The sequence below is a fragment of the Linepithema humile genome, chromosome 2 (assembly GCF_040581485.1).
Source record: "Linepithema humile isolate Giens D197 chromosome 2, Lhum_UNIL_v1.0, whole genome shotgun sequence".
Classification (NCBI taxonomy): Eukaryota; Metazoa; Arthropoda; class Insecta; order Hymenoptera; family Formicidae; genus Linepithema; species Linepithema humile.
Genome location: NC_090129.1, coordinates 7,747,246 through 7,766,073, shown reverse-complemented (window position 1 = coordinate 7,766,073; position 18,828 = coordinate 7,747,246). Strand labels below are relative to the sequence as shown.

General features: G+C 35.2%; 1 protein-coding gene across 1 annotated transcript in view; it reads left to right on the top strand.

The window, feature by feature from the left end:
• Nucleotides 1-9,307: 9,307 nt before the first annotated feature.
• LOC105678845 (receptor-type guanylate cyclase Gyc76C-like) overlaps nt 9,308-18,828 on the top strand; it is a 62,267-nt gene continuing 52,746 nt past the window's right edge. The window contains exon 1 of the mRNA XM_067350621.1: nt 9,308-9,980. The gene's annotated coding sequence lies outside the window, so the exon portion shown is untranslated. The remainder of the gene's footprint in view (nt 9,981-18,828) is intronic.

The window sequence follows — 18,828 nt, the reverse complement described above, 5'->3', positions numbered from 1 at the left end:
GCGATAACGCGCAAAGATTACTACATTATTACTGTTGAAATAATTAATTAAACATGACTGATGCAAGTTGGCGCGATTACGCGTATTATGCATATTTCTATTCCCCTTTTATCTTCCATGCACAATTGACTGTCAACTAGTATTTAAAAATGCGAGCAAAGTCGACGCGACTGGCGCATTGAAAGCGACAGTTGCGCAAAGGTCGTACTAAAAAAAAAAAATAAGAGAGACTATATGAATTTAGATTATCTGCCTCAATAAAACTTTCCTGTGTGTATTTACAAACGCGCAGAACAGTTATATTTCCGACGAACCTTCGTACCGTATCATGTATACACGAATGTATATCAAGTTCTCATCTTTTAGGAGCAACGTGCTATCTTCTTATATCACACTTTAATATCTGACTGTTTTAGTAGCGAATTGATTAGCAAAGCAAAAGTAATTTTTATTAACTAAATTAGAACACATCTTGTAACAAAGATGTAATAAAAATATTAATTAATAATAAACACCTGACATTTTTATAATCCATACTATAATTAATTAAAATGTATTTGCTAAATTTAATATCTCTTCTGTATTTGCAAAGATACAATGCAAAAACAATTTATTTATGCATTGTAAATATAACATAAGTTGCACAATTATATTTTGATGCAGAATAGTCAAACACTTTGACTTATAAAATCACAAAATTGAAGAAAATTAAATGATAAAAGTTTTAAAATAATTTAATTGTAAAATTTTAAATATTACGAAAAAAATATGCCACAAAAAATCATTCTTTGCACACTTCATTACATCTCGAGAACGCGTGATGACAAAAGCGGCGACGATATGTCCCGCCATTGCCTACGTACGAATGAGTCGTGCAAATACAAAACTGACTCCTAAATTTATTACCCAGGCGGTTGCGGCAAACTTGAATTTAATCGGGACAATTAAAACCGATATCCTGAATAAAACTGTGTTAAAGACGCAATTTAATTTCGATAAATTTATTTATTACTCAATAAGTAATTTACCTGCCAGCAAATAATCGTCGTAAAAAACGCAAATCGTTAAAAATCATGACGCGCTTAAATAGAAGCCGATTAAATACTCAGCTCAGAGAGAACAGAATCAAAATCGATATTGACAGTATAATTATAGTATAGAATTAAATGCTTCTCAAACGGTTTCTAAAATGTCGACTTCGCTGTACAAAATTTATAAAAATCTATCACATGACTCGCTTCGAGCAAGCGGACACCCTGTATAACGAGGCGACTTTTATATACAGAATGGGGTACCGTCTTATTTACGTTGAAGTGGTTGTCGGCCAACTTAGAGCAGTGGCCATCATTCAATCAAGTCGAACAATTTGAACAGTCCGGATTCACGCAGCGAAATCATTTAATATTTGACGTCAAGCACGATTATATCGTATAACGGTACGTAATAGCCGTTTGTTTGTACAGGTTGCAAGCGGCGCCGTAATTTTCAAATGATATATCTGCCCCCCTGAGAACGACGTCGCTGAGCGTCGCTGTTAACAATGTTGCAAAACTCTTTGCATATACTCGTGAACGAAAGTCTGAGTCGGCGACACGCGCGCATTAAGCTCCCTGCACGACGCGATATATTTACGTGGTAAAACTTAGATGAAAGCTAAAGTCGCGAAACAACTCTTTGATGTATCAAAATACAATGCAATGTTTCAAATAAAATTATAAATTATAAATCATGTTTTTCATTCAGCAAAATTTGGAATAGATCTTATAAATTTCGTGTACTAAAATATAAATCGTTAGAATGCAATTTTCTACAAAGTAACTTTTGATTTTTGACATGTTACAAGATTTGAATATTATTTTGAAATTTAACAATTACGAAAACTTGCATAGTACTGAATTTAATAAGGAATTATACAAATACAAAGTTTATTGCTATGCACTGCGTATCACGTGATGTTTTTGGACATTTAAAGTGACTAATAACCGGACTTTAATATGTTAATATTAATCATCACCGGGACATAGCATTATTTTAACTCCATGTTCGAGCGTGACGATCTCTAGAACACGCTTTTATAAGGCTCTCCTTCTGCCAGTCGCGTCTATTTATAGACACGGAATTATCTTCATCCGTCGTAGAAACAATACGGTGGTAAAAAAAAGAAATATCATGCGGGACTGACGATGTGTTCGCCGTGGCACGACGCGACGCGCTTCGCGTGCTTACTTGTATCGCGAGGGACGAAAAACGCTCGTTACCTAATCGAAGTGTCGATCGATCTTTTTCTTGTCAGTACAATGAATGCCTAGAATGAGCTTGGAAAAGGCGATCGGCTATCGTATCGCGCAGCGCAGTTTGAAAACTTCCTTCCGTAGGACAACGCGACGAGACGCGATTGTATCTCTTCGTAACGCGCTCGCTCGCACCTGCGACGAAAACGAGTTGTTGTCCACGCACATGCGGTTACTTTACATAAGATATGCGCGCTTAGGCCGAGAGCTCAAAATAAACTCGTCGCCACGATTCGACACGTTCGATCGCGACGCGACCGACATCGTTGTCATTTAGCCTGATTTCCATCGGCACGATTTGCTTGACCGGTGAGCGAACTCGGCTTCCTCGGAGCGAGTCACGTTCCGCATTGAATCTCTTCGCCTCGGGCATGATAACGCCAATCAGAGTCACAAATTTACTTTAAGATTATGTATCATCACTTGATCACTTGAAATCCGTTTTTACAACGATAAATTATTCCGGTTAACCAAGCCAAACTTTGTATTATTAAAAATACAGATTTGACTGCATAAATTATATTTAAGAATTTTCGTGTTGCATAAAATATAGTGCAGTACAATGAGTAATATTTTTTTTATACAAATATGTATGTTTTATATGGAATCTGACTTCGACAGTTAGTGACAGATTCTTAGAGACTGCCTATTCACTGGTGTAAATTAAATTTCCGCTCAAGTTTTTGAAATTAAAGAAAAATTTAATTTATATTTTTCTGATGCTGTCACAAAATCAAAGTCTTCAATCTTCACGAAAGAGATATGGGAAAGATTCATGCGTGTAATACACAGCAATAACCGATGCGAATATAAGTATATACCATACATGACAAGCGCCAAATGTTGACACTCACAGAAAAAAAGATAAGATAGCAGCTGTTTAGCAGCCAATCGGCGCTTCTGCGCGTCGTCATCTACGTCACTGTTGCTAACTGTGGTTGTGTACTATAAATAATTGCACCGTAGTAAATTAATATTAATTTTTAATAATTACAATCCTTAATTATCACGCAGAGGTCAATATCAAAAGTTATCAGTTGCCAACAAATTAAAGATGAATAATTCCATTTGCATTCCATCGTTTAGTTTGGCTATAAAATGCTTCCTCGAGATACTCGATACGTATAATAGTGACAGAAAAGGAGTAAAAAAACTTTAAACGTTGAAAAACTTATACGGAGATAATAAAATCAAGAAAGATATAAATTAAGACGCCAATAAAATTAATCGAAATATGTAGATAGAAGACCGTTTTTTTCGACATACATGCGTCACGCACGTAACAGAATCGAAAATCGTTTTTTTAATTGTGAAAGCCAACAGGTTCCCAGAAGATTTATTTTCTTCTTTTCTTTCTTTTAGTTTCCAAAGATTAAATTAATATTATGCAAGCTTTTCCAGTGCCTGATAATCGCCCATTTTCAGTTTACTTAGCGGTAATCGTTATTTTTATATCTTAAAATTTTTCAAATCTAGCAGTTTCAAGAAAAAGATAAGACAATATCTTCTGGTTTTTCTTGCATTCCACGAAAATAAATTCACAATTAGTCGTGATAATACGACTTCACAAAGTTATCATACCGGGGAGAAGACTATCTTCTCATTGAAATGCAATGACGCCTCTCATAATCGCTTTTCATTATTCATCCACGTTTTAACACACGTGCAATCACGATGTTTATATAGCAGAATAGTCGAAAAACGAGAATATGCATAAATTTTATATTTAGTTTTTATATTTTAATAATATCCGCTTAGGACGACAATTGTGATTTGATTTGTCAACAATAATATATTTAATAAACTACACCAAAAATATTTTGAGAACATACTACTGACGACAAATAACTACAAATTTTCTTGTAATACGTTAAATATGACATTAAATTAACATATTAAACTTTAAATATAATATCAACTTGGACTTGGTCATAAAAATAATCTTAAAACAAAATCTCTTAAGCTGTCCTATTTTAATATCATTGTATTGTATTTGAGGGAATTATTTCTAATTTTGGCAAATGGTCTCGTAACTCGTATAATCTCGACAACCTTCTTCTACATAACAACGGCGTCAAAGATGTAAAACCGTGCTTATACGACTGTCAATCGCGCTTGCCATACGTGCTCGGAAAGCAAAGTATCTCGCGCTCTCAGCGAAACTAAGCAAATAGCGTTAGGCCGCTTAACTTCGACTCGTAAATAAGATTACATTCAACAGACTATGGATTTGCAAACAATTAGAGTGTAAATGAGTATACATCTTACCTATATACGTGTTCATCGCCGAATATGTCGTAAGATTTGTAAGTATTTTTGCATATATGCAACAAGTTGCAGCGCATGAAAAATAAACAGAAAATATCGCGAAATTTGATTGAGAAAAACTATCGATAGTATAATTAGTAAATGTTTTAATTTTCCATATTTTTTCATATTTTTTTCCTTGCTTACAATTGATTGCGTTAATAATCTCTCTCTATGCATTAATTAATGTGATCAAAAATCTATTTTATGAAAAAATAACTATGGCTAGCTAGTAAAGATAGTTCTGAAAATTGACTAATCTATCTTCAATATATAATAATTTTTTACAAGTATTAAACTTGTTTTGTTAAAAAGAATATTTTTCTTCAAAAGTTAAAAAAAGAATATAAATAATTTCCCTAGCTTTATTCTGTTTCTAAACTACAGATAGATTTTTTTGCTATTATCATACACAAAAAGTATAACTACTTTAACACAATATTACGTCAGCAGCAGTCAACGGTTTCTATTCTTCGAATCAATCACTATAATATTATGAATATGTACAAAGACATAGCGACATTACGAGCAATAAAATTATTTTCTTAATGCTTTCTAATTATATGCGGCATTGGAATGCGGAGACAAACAAAGACGGGACTCATAGATAGAAAATTCGTAAAATTGTACAAAAAAAGTACTGAAAAGCGTGGTAATGATGATAGCCGCGGCGCGAAGCGAGATAAGCATAAAGTTTTAACTTTCTAAAAATATCTTCGATATGACCGCAAGAGCGTGTGACGAAATATTTCATGTATCGCGCCTATCATTGTAAGAAAAGTCGCGTGTGATGTAAATGAAACTCTTTCTCGTTCATCAAAATTTAACTACTTAATAGTAGCAATTTCAAAAAATATGTAAATTAAAAATAAATTACTTATAAATATATTCTAAAACAAGGCAAAATATTTTTCTAATATAAAATTGTAGGCTGTATATATATTGTATATTGTTTAACTTATATTCCATCGCAATTCAGATAAATATAAATCGACTGGATTAATCATCGAACGTGCTAAAATTATGCAGACGACAAATAATCGAGTGCGTTAATGTACTAAAAAAGCCAAGACCTTGAAAATGTCGTGTATATTTAATACTATGCCTGGAAAATTACCGACACGTTATAAGATCTTTCGGTTGATGTGTTCAAATTCGCGCAACTTCTTACGAACATGAGATTTTTCGTGCAAATTCAATTAACACGAAATGAAACTCTATATTCATTCAAATAAGACTAAATTGAGGTAATATGTGAGCTGGCATTTAAAGACATCTGAGAAAACTCAAGAAAAAATTGTTCCTGATACTAGTTGAACATCTCAGGATGTGCAAAATGTAAATGTTTTAAAGTATAAAAAGTTGCTTTTGATTCAAATTATAAGAAACTATTGTAAGATTCTATTAATTAATTCTAACTACGTTTGGTGCTTTTTATATATTGCAAAAAAATTGGTAAATTTACACAACTAAAATGTAAAAATTACACAATAAATAACAGAAATTTACTAAATATATATAATGTAAATTCACATAATTTCATAAATTTTATACTATTTACTTAAAATATTTCCTTATTATTTGTCATATAATTTTTACATCTTAGTTATGTAAATTTACCGAATTTTTCTATGGTGTATACAATGTACTAATATATAATATATGAATTTCCAAGAATAATTGTTAATTTTTTCTTTGTACTGACCATGAGATTTTCCGGAATTACGCATGAAATTACATTAGCGCTAATTAATGATCATCTTGTATCATCGTTTCAGGGCTACATCTAAGAATATCACTTGTAATGGCTAGATATTTTGTACATTACTCACTTTAAAATACATAGTGCTATATATGATATCAGAGAAATTCTATTAACCTGCTGTTATCTATAGTTTTAATTATTAAATTATCGAACAATTATCGAATATAATTAAATCACCAGTCAGAAAATAAATAAACATTGCTGCCATCTTTTTCATAAAGTAATAAATAAATCAACAATAATGAATCAACAATAATGCATCAAGTATAATAAACAAATTTACTCACCAATTGATGCGTCGTTGTTCCATATCTTATCTCCTTTCTGTTTCTGATCACCACTTTGCTTCTCTCTGCTCTCAGTTGCTTTTCGTCTCATACAATCACTCTCATGGATACGGCGTTGATTCCTATGCACTTTATTACTTCACTAATTCACTATTTCACTATTTCACTAATTCACTAATTCACTATTTCACGCACATCCCGTAAAACTAAAATTTAATCGATTTACTAAACGCGAAAACTGAATGCAAAAACGCGTAATAATCACGATTCGATTGCCGTATGCAAATTAATGACGCTGTATTTATGCGTTTAGTAGAAAATTACGCGACGAATATCTCAAAAAAGAACCGTTATTTGTCTCCATAAATCTATCATGGCGATTTTTCGACGGTTCCGTTTGATGCTTTCCGATTGCGTTTCTGACAAAAACTAACATCCACGATATTTGTTCAAATATATTATACATTTCCGATCGAACATTAAGTATAATTCACTTTTTCCAGAATTAAAATTTCACTAATTATTACAAATATCGAAAGTCGCATTAACCGCAATCGCGCTCAATAAGTATAATGACAATAAGACAATTGTTTAATTCAGCACTTTCAATGATCGTTCGAACGCTCCATCAATTGTTCTTGTTGTAAGCACATTCTTACGTGCTGTTAAAAAAGCCGAGTACACAAAACCTACAACATAAATAATCAATAATTTATTTGTTCGGTAAAATTGAAATGTTATAATCAACTAATTATTTACTAATTCACTTACATTTTGGTAAACTGGAGTTTTCGAAATCCATCATATAAAATGTCTCGATGGAGAGGTTATTTCGACGCTATATTAATGTTATAAATGTTAGCAAAACACCTGAATCGCAATTACATGAATCAATTAACACATGCACTGAAATGGCTTGGCCGTCGTTCAATTCGGCAGTTCCGACACTCGTTCTTACATAAAATTTATTTTTGATTAGTAAAAAGATACGAGAAACACAAGAAACGAACGCGAGACAACATCGAAGTGAAGTTAGCGCTTTAAAACAAAGGAGGGACCGTTGAGCGCTGGGTACAAGGCGTGCCTTCCAGGAAAGCCGGGCGCGAAAGACTTCGCGATGTAAACAATAACATAAAAGAGAGGTTCGAGCGATACTTCTAAGGTTTTAACTTCTGTTTTCGTAATAGAAATATATAAAATACGTAGGAATAAAAATAGAAAGAATATATATAATTAATTTATATAATGTTACTATTCTATCTTTGAACATTTAATAAAAAATATTAATTTTAACGTATTCAATATACTTGCAATATTCAATATAATAGTTATACTTCAAACAATAATTTTCCTTGCAAGATTTTGCCTTGCATCGTGCAATTTAGCTTTAAAATTTTCTTGTGTTCTTCATTTTTAATACAAAAATAATTTGTAAATAATTTGTAAATAAAGAATTAATATATTATTTGCTCGTGCATTTCAAGATACATAATGAAATAATTACGTACACATATAATCACTAACCGATGCACAATTTAGGGACAATAAAAATTTAAACATAAATAATTATATTTAAATATGCCGCTTTAAAAATTTGAATGTGACATGTGATCATCGTATGAACGTGACGTCACGAGATCTATTTTTTTCAGTCGCTTAGTTCACGGAACAATGACAGAGATGGCGGACGTGAACGAGCGTTGTTCTGTGTCTTACGTGCGTTTGAAAGTAAATTCCGTACAAGCTAGTTTTGAAAAGACCGAATCCAGCGGTGAGTGATCGTCGCATAGAGTATTAATTAACTCGTATAATCGCGATCTTTCATCAACCGCGATGGTTGTGTCGTATAATGTATCACTCGTCACATTGCCTTCGAGCATCAACGTGAAGTTACTTTCGTTTTTCGAATTTTTTACTATACATGTCTCTTGAAAATGACGGAAGTGTTGATCTATTACGGTTGATTGTCGTATTTCGCATTATTTATTAAAACAAGTGGATAATTAGCTTTTCCGAAAATATTCGCGCTCGGCATTTTCAGGTTAATAATGTTACTTTATCAGACATGTCGTGTGCCACATTTTTCAATGTACATTGTTTCGCATTTGTAAAACTCACTAGTATCGTGTGTAAATTACTAGTCCTATTGTAAGTGACAATTAAAGCTACATAAGTGTCTGTTTGGAACTAATGGATTACAGTGGCGCGTTATCGGCTGGTGAGTAAATTTTAGTTTTACAGTACATGTTATTATGTATAACTTTTACTCTTCTCAATTTTACGCTTATGTAACATTTATAATTTTTCAATCTGTTTATTTTTAAATGACCTATGAGTTTTCCTGTTTTGCTTGAAATAACTCATACTGGTGTGAACGAATTTTTGTACCGAAACATTTTATTTTATTGTAGTATGAATTCTTTATTTTGACAACAACAAAGTATACATATATAAAGATTAATGCATAAAATTTGTGTGGCATCAATTGTCCGGAATTATCACGACAAACTATTATACGCATCGCGTCGAAAGAAAAGATCGTGTCGCGTCGAAGGAAAGGATCACGATCGACAAATCGTTTACTAATACGATGCGTTCGGCGCAGTGGCGCCCCCTGCACAGCAAGTATTGGCACTAGGCCCCACCGGATCATGTGTTCGCTCAGTATGTTGCGGCCCTTGCTTACGTACGGTGGTATACGCGCGTGAGTAACGAGCGAGTGTGAACCGATCGTCGTGACGAGAGCGCGCCAGTCCGAGGAATCGAGTACGCGAGGAAAAAGGAAGCGACGGCTACGCTCAGTCTCCTGTGATCAACGTTTACGCGACAGACTCACGCGAGCTTCCCGCTTTTTGTGTTCTCCGCATCGAAGCGCCACAGCAGCACGCGCTCTCGTAAAGTGTCTCGCAAAGTTTCGAAAGTCCGCGCAACCCGGAAAACGGAAAAGCAGCAGATTCGCGTTCTATCTGTCTCTTTCTCTCTACGATAGTGGTGCGTCTACGTCGCGCTAGCGCGGGCGTCCTTCCGCGTTCTCTCTCTCGCGCGCGCGTTTGCGCGCCCTCAGATTAACAATTTAGTGGAGTGATTTTGTTTTTCGTCTCTCGCGGTCGTCGCTCCGTTAGCCGTTCGGCGCGCGCGGGATCGGTCCCGGTGGACCGTGCGATTTCGAGTACCCTATTACGAAGGGTACTAGACGGTGCAAAGCATCCGGTGGAATTCCTCGACTTCTCACTATCCGGTCATCGGGATTCTCTCGCGGGGATGTTAAGATAACCCTTTATCCATCGCGCCGGATTGGATTACCATGCTGGACACGGCTACGAGTCGCAGGTAAGGGAGAATACTGCGCGAAAACCTCTTTTCATCTCTTGCGCTCCCCTCTCTCTTTCTCGTTCGTTCCTCTTATCATGCTGTCTCTTTCTCATTGGATCGCGTCGCTCACACTCGTGCGAGTCGACTCGGCGCGCGAAGAACAGCCGCTACGTACACGCAAAAGAGCGGGACGCGTTCTCCGCGTCCAAGCGCGTGGCCGCCGATTGGACGGATGCCAGTCGCCGATGCGGAAATTCCTTCGAGGAATATTCCCGCATGGCACTCGACACATTTTTGACACATTAAATCGATAATTGGCAACGAGTCGTGTTCCCGCTTCATTGCATCAGTGATTATCGCTCGATTTTCGGTGTTCCGATAAACGCCGATTACGACGATCGCGACGTTGCGTCTCGCAGTAAGATTTTCGACGAGATTCCCGCGTACAATTAAAATGCTCGCGATAGCGGTTTTTCGACCCGTTTCGTAGACGCGTGATAAACAAACCGTTCCTATTTCAATATCGTACTCAACTTATCTTATCACGTAACGTCGTTATTAAAGTTATAACGTCTTATTAAGAATGGAAAATAAACACCGGAACCTTCCGAGAATGTTTCATAAGTATGTATTCGTATTCTGCATTTAGCACTAAAAATTGGCGTCTGCTTCTGGCCTTACTTTGTTTGCTATCAAGATACAAATGCAGTGTGTTATCGCGAACGGACTGTAATATTCATATTTAGCACTAAACAGAGGAAGTGTAAGTACGTATATTGAAGTTACGTTTGTTTATTTTACGTTTACACGTGCCTTCGTAAGATTATCAAGATCTATGCGATAAATGCCAGGTCAAAGATACAGAATATTTATGTAAAAGTCAGGAATACTGGATGAGCAATCGTATTCTAAAATTTCTCTTATACTAAAATATTCCTCTAGGATTTACCTTATACGAATTTTAGGATTGAATAATATTGTATCGTTCTAAGCCGATGAATAAAACAACATCGGCCATCCGTAAATTACTTGTGTCACATGTAAACTGTCGCATGATAATATTGACGTTATTAGTAAAAAAAAAGTCTAAAAAAATCTGTGTTGACATGAAATGATAGAAATTATATAATGTTGTGGTAACTCTAAATATGTTTTCACACACCTGAGGCAAGGTTTTTTTCTCAACATCACATCATACGACTTAACTATTTATATAAATACTAAGGAAAAGAGGGAAGAACTGTGCTTTGTATGTGAAAACTGTTTAGAATACAAAAAATTTTAGAAAATTATTCTAACAATTTTCGGTTTTTTTTACAATACAGACGATTTGCTTGCCTGTACTTATTGTGCATGACATATACAAACGATTATCTTATCATATTTTTACTTTGATGACCACAAAAGATGTTTTATATGCTCTTTTTCTTATGCTTCACATTTCTATTTCGTATAATAGCATACTTTTGCAAAAGTTTTTTATTTTATTTGCATTGCTTCACATTTATTTTCTATTCATTGTGGTACTGTACATTATGTTTCGATGACAAACACTTAGCTTTTAATACGGCCTTATAAAAGACCTAGCGGATTTAAATCGAGAGATCTTGAGGGGGAAAGGAGGAGACCAGACGACTCACCAGACATCGTATTCATCTTTCATTAAAAGTCTTTTTTAAATGCTGCTTGACAATGCGTAATATTTACGTTTTAAAGGAAGATGATAAGATAATCCTTTGTTTATCATCACCATATGTGATGAATAAAACTAACAAGTCATTTTTATTACAAGAATCAAAAATTGCGTTTTAACTTTGATAAGGTTAATTTTTAGATTCTTAGATTACATTAATTTCAGCAAATTTTAATCAGTTTAGAACAATACGTGTGTGCTCTCTAGGTCTTAAATTTTTACTTTTTGACGTTCTGCATTGTATCGTTAGTTAGTATTCAAATAATTAGGTGACTGAATGTATGTAATGACCTTCTAGTACAATAAACTCAATTTAAAGCTTTATTGTACTATAGGATGCTGGGGATATTAATATGATATTCGTGCGGGTGGGATGAGAGCTGTCTAATCATATGATTCATGTGTGATATTCAAGCTTATGAGAAATTAGTGCTAGAACAATATCCAAATAAGATGCATTTGAACTTTCTTCTGATATCTGTATTCTTTAGATATTTATACATACATTTTGCATCTTTTTATCCATGTATTTATTTAAAAAATTTGTTTAAATGCTATTTGTTTTATTAGAAATATTTTAACATTCAACTTAAAACATATTTGTTTGTAAAATATACGTGGTATATTGATTATCTATCTTAAAATGTTATATTTAATTGCAAAGCGTTTTAATAAATTCTGCTGCAATGTGATTTTAAGCCTATTTTAACGCAAAAAATTTGAAGATGTGTGATGAATTCTGATACAGCCTGTATCTTAGAATCGTATCGTGTGAGCCACTGTACGTCGGCGTTCAGCGCAAAACAATATCTTGCATGAGAAGTGTATAAGCCATTATAAAGGCACACATTACTTTCCTCGCTTGCATTTCGAGGTACAGATATCGTCATCGTCTTTGTTGTCTACCGCGACCGCGGGCGGATTCGCGGAAGATTGATTTTTCTCGGAACCACACACGTGGTCACGACGTACAAATCGTTACGTCGATCTCGATGTGAGTCAGCCTCATTTTTTCGCAAGGGGATAGAAAACACCGCGGAATCTTCATTAATGCCTGTATACTTCTGATGCGACGCTGCGCATTGTCGCCGGCGAAACAACCGCATAAATTCCTCAGAGTGTAGGTAGTTTAATAAATTCCAACGCGTAAAATGTAAAATAAACACCGAAAAAAATCGCGGCGGTGCGCTGCTGTGAATGTTTTGCTCGAAAACAAACTCATTAATACGTGCCGCGCAATAAACCTCGTGTATTGTCTCCGCCTGTTATTTACACCCGATTGCGATTATAAACGCGCGCCTGTTTATTCCCCGCTTTTACTTATCATCTTCGTTATTTACGGGACAAGTTGAGTCTTTATATCTCATTTCAGTACATGCTGCAGTCTAGGATTATCAATTTAATTCGGATTTAATTTTGATATAATAATATTGATATCCAGTTAATCCGATTTTCAAATTATCTAATTTCACATATTCGAATATCCGTATTATCTGTATTACTCGAACAGTTAAATTTATCCGAATCTGTGTAGAATAATCCCGAGAATACTATTGGTCAACATGAAAATTCTGGCATACCGAGAATAATCGCAAGTCGAGGAAATAAATTTTGCGCTCATGACGCGGATCAAAGGTTGTTACGATAAATATTCTCCGCCAGCTACGGCATCAGTCAGACAATAGTTTCCTGTTGCATACTATTTTTAAAAATTGTTCCGGAGGGAGACGGATAAACAGACGAATGGCAGAAGGCTGTTTAACCAGCCTGATCGTTGCAACCGGCAATCGTCGATTTTTAGCGCGGTAAACACACGTCTCGCATTCGTGCAAGCTTATTTGCACACCGCGATGACATTCCTTTCTCGTCAGCGATTTCGAGAAGATGCGAAATGTGATAGTTGTAGAAAATAATATGATTGAGGGAGTTCATATTTTAGAAAAAGACATAGAATTTGTTTTATCGTGACAAATATTTCACAATTATCTTAACTTTACGATATAGTTTAGGAATTTTCATATGCAAAACTTTATGCAGTATACGTAGTGAGTTATTTCGATGCATCTGTTGATGCGTAGAATTTAAAAGAGTTACGTAAACATAAATTTATTTATAAATTTGATTTTTAAAAAGAGAGAAAAAATAAACAACGTCGAACCTTTAATCAGTATATGTGTATGCATAATATATAATATTAAATAGGTACTACATTAAATATACGATTCATTTTTCTTTCGTCGAATACATTAATTCTGATATTTAGATACAAAAGAAATAAATTAAATTTCTAAAATTTTATCATAAATATATTTGCGTAATCAAACATTCGGACACAATATAATCAGTCATTTGTCCAACCTAAGTCAAAAATGCACAACCGGTGATCAATCTCTCCAAGCGTGACGCATGACCGAGAAAAAACGTGCTTTCTAATTAATCAATCAAGTTAAGTGGTTAACGGCCATAATTAGCTCGAACGTTGAAATTACTCGGTTAACCTGTGTTATTCCCATGCAGCGACCAACGAAGTACGGAGTCCGTTGCTGCGCTCATTCAGAGCCGATGCTTGTCTGCGCAAATTAAATTCTCCAGTTACGCTTCTCTCAGCTAACACAAATTTCAACCGGAATAAATCACGCGTATCCTGTACTATCGTGAGCATAATCGCAAACAGTGCTCCTCAACCTATTAATAACATTATTTACTAATTAAGAAAAGGAACAACTCGCAGATAAATGTCCCAGAATTAACTAGAACTGAACACAATTGTGAAACGCGGAATATCTTTATAAAATGTAGAATCAAGATTTTCTCAATATAAAATTATATGAGAGAACTTGTAATTAAGTAATTCTTTATAAAATCATTTTATTTATTTGTCGTTTATAATTCTGGGACATATATTTAGAACATATAAATCAGGCTCAGAAGAAATAAAATACTACTTGTACAATTCTGTTGGCAATTTTACATATCCATGATACATTTGACCGAAAGAGAAAGAATGAGAGACATGACAAATTATTATAAATTTCTTCTGTGAGTGGAATAAATTACACGTGTGTAGCGATATCACTAGCGTGACCGCGAACAGGCTGTTAATAACGCGGTATACCAATATTAGGAGAAATTTTGCAGATATATTTCGACCATCTGTTATTACACATTTTCTGCACCCAAGCGAAATAAATCATGCTTATGCTATAATATTGTAAGCGTGACCACGTACAGTACTTCTCAACCTGTCAACAACGCGACACGTGGAAACACATTTAACGAATGCAATCGACTGTTATAAATCGTAATTTCAACCGAAATAAATTACACATGACTGCAATATCACTAGCGCGACCACGGACAATCGCGGAGATTCTCAACCTGTTAATAACGCACATCACTTGTCGACATTAGAATAAATAAGCGGGCGCATCTGAATTGGTATATGGTAATTGCGCGTATAAAAAATTCACGCGGATGGAAAGAACAAGAGTTCGTGGAGGTGTTTTTTTGATTACATATGCGAACACGTCGGAATGCTCGGACCGCGCGTTGACAGGCGGACGCCGGCTTTGAAAACGAAATTTATTCTCCGAACGTAGCACACGTATGCGGAATGAAGAAATATTTCTTCATTCCTGTACGCATTATACGCGGTAAGCAGCGTTAAAGTGTATCAGTAGCAAAAGCGGCGTGTGTTCAATGCGCCACGAAAGAAAGGCAAGAAATAAACAGACATTTTATCATTATCAAACGATATCGTACGTTGTGCGTTATGCAAGACTGTCATTGCTTAGTATTCGTGTTCGATATTTCCGCGATATCATGACGTTACAACGGCACGTGTGTTTACTCGGTTACGTGCGTACATATCGAAACAATTATTTTTTTACATGAAACTTATTAATTTACATTCGCTGCGAATTTATAATATATAAAGGAAAAATTTGGTTGAATAAATATGTATTACATTGGACAAATAATTCTCATTCGCCACATTTTGCGATGATATAAAAACGCGAACGTTGCACCTTGCGCGATGATTTCAAAGCTCAAAGCAACCGCCATGTGTAATCATAAGGGCAGTTGAGTAATGACTGACGAGTTAATACGCCACATAAGCAAGCATTAAGTAAGAGTGCCACTCACACGTACTTGACGATGCATTTACCGTGCACGTGATTACGAATACGGTTGTCTCGGTTGATCATGATGTCCCTTTCATTCAAACTACGATTAAAGAGCTGCTGTGTTTAACTCTCTCTGCAAACCAGAGCGACAAGTATAAGAGATACAATATATCGCATATCCGTGTGTTTTGTCAAAGATGCAGTGTACGTGTGTTTGATATCGATATAAATTTTTTAAACGCATGAACGAGTTTTAAAGAAATATATATTTTTTCCACGTTATTTTTATGTGCTGTGCTTAAAAGCATGGAACGAATCTATCTATCAACATGCCGCATGGCAGTAAATATTTTGTTTTCTGTTTTACGTTGTAATTACATAATTGCGCGCCGTAAGAGAGATTGGTGAGATATGAGAGAATATAAAACGCTGCAAGATACGATCGTTTTTTTTTCTTTTTTTTTAGAAATAGGTTTTTACCGTAGGCGTTGCTCATTTTCACCGTGTTTATAGCCGCCGATGTTGCATTTGATACATGGGTCACGAGCAGTTACGCTTTACTTATGTGAAAGGCATTTTCGCATGTGACTTTTAGCGCTGCAATAAGTGTGAGGGCATATGTCACCCAGTCTTTTTATTGAACATCGTGCTATGTCAATAAAATTCAACTTAAGCTCTAGCGAATTAACACTGCAATTTCTTACTTCAAGGACGAGCACAAAAATCGACATACAAAAGATTTATTTAAGAATATTTTGACGAAAGTAATGCCTGTAAGATTGCGATTTTGAAGCGCGAGTGTTCGAGGATTAAATTATTATTGTTCAATTTGAGAATTTTGCTACTGACATTGTTTTACAATATAAACTTTAAATGCAGATTAAAAATTTTTTTATGAAAAATGGTAAAAATTGTTTAAATGTTAGTCATGGTGGCTGTATTTTTTTACAAAATAGAAAATATAAAATAAAAATGTCTATGAAACGATGGAAGTTAATCAAATTAATATAATTAATTTAATTGATTAATATTCAAATTTCTTACTTGAGGTTAAACTAAAATATTATTATTGCATTGAATTCATAATATGTAATTGATTCAAATTTGCTCGATGATCTTCCAAAAGCTCGTGTCATACATTTCGTTCAACGCTCGCTACGATCACTTGCAGCAATCCGCAGCCCGCACAACCCGCAAAATGTCAATGGGCAAAAGTTTACAAACAAAATTTTATCTCACGATTAAAACTTTGAAACTTATTCGCAACATTTTTTTCCAATTTTACGAAAAATATTAGTGAGAACAATGTAAGCACGAACAGTACGTAAATCACTTGAAATTACTTTGTACATAGTATTAGGAATTTAATTGTTTGACAATGTATTACTGTGCACTGCTAACGGAAACGAATGCTTAATAGTCAGTTATTATGGAATTAAATCCTACAATCCTACATTTTTATCTAAACAGTTTACGCAATTCGGACAAATCTTCATGCGAAGAAAATGTATTCTCGGATTTTTGTGTTTATTATTTTTGACAATGCAAAAAATTGATGGTGCGAAAAACAAGAAAGTCAAAGGATCGCCGACGATCACCTTGCTAGCCTGGAAATCCAGTTACTCCATCCGGCAACAGCAAGGGGTATCGAGACAATGCGCAGAGAGCAACTCGTGCAATGCCGCCTCGGGAGAGCTGGTTGGGTGAACGCGCGACGAAAATAACTCTGGCAGGAGAATATTACGGCACTTTGCAATGAGGAGAGACCAATGAAAAGAAGGAGCGAGAGAGGTAGGGGCTTCTGCGCGAGTAGAAGGGAATACGCGTGAAGAGGTTCGCGGAGAGGAACGTCGGAGATCTCGGCGTGGAGGGTCGCGCGGGCGCGATGCATTCGCAAAGTGCATATATACATGTAATGATATGTTGTACTTTGTCAATGTGCATATTCGAACATTCAATTGTATGATTATTTACATGTATTACACGTATTTCTCCAACGATGCTAGTAACACTTATACCAACAGTGTTAAGAAAAGCGCATGCACAGGAAGGTTTAAAAAATAGACAAGATACAGACCAGTGATATAATAATAGAATCAGAAAGAAGAGAGACAGTCATATTATATTGATAACATAGTGAAGCATTCGACGACGACCGATGATCGGCGGTCGTCTTCTCCCGGTCCATGACGCGATTGGCCGGTCGGCCAATGACTGGAACTCTACTCTCGGGCGGTGCGTGCCCCGGATCCCCTCTCTGCGAGGTGCATTCACGCGACACGTACAGTGCGCTTCATTGACGGCCAGAGAACTGGTCCATCGTTCGTTCGTTCGGCGCATAAAACTCCGTTAGAACCAGTTTTCCGCACGGTCTCATCGCTCGGAGACGACCCGCGCGAGACGAGCTTGGTCTTTGAGCCCTTTACCGTGTGTTGCAACAGCGCGAATTTTTATTATCAGGAAACACGCAGAGATCAGACAAACATTACGGAATGCCCTTTTGACCGATCATGCGAGTACATGCCGGCTAACAGATGCAAATGATACCATGTGCGGAAAATAAGAGAGTTCTCATTATGGTCTCGCGATATTAGCGAAATTTATGTGCGAGTAGTTAAATAATATTTATGAGAATACTGAAATATTTAATGTATGAAATATATAAAGTTAGTCTTTACTGATGTGTTTTCAAGAGCGGTGGTATTTTCCGTTTTATCTTAATGATATTTATCAATGTTAAATTTGCGGCTATAATTACCGCGAAAGACATTTTTCAGTGATTTAAGACAGTGACAAATGTTGCGAGTAAAGTACGGAAAAATTCTACAGCTTTGCATTTAACGCTACATTTAATCTGTTTAATCTTTAATTGTTAAATGAACCAATTCTTAGCATTAGATCAAATAAAATTTAATTGGATTCTGAATTTTATATGAAGATTCTATTTAATGATGAATAAGAATCAAACGCATTCAGCAATAAATATTAATCATAAAAAACTCTCAAGTGACGTACAGATATTCAAATTGCTATTATCGTAATATCA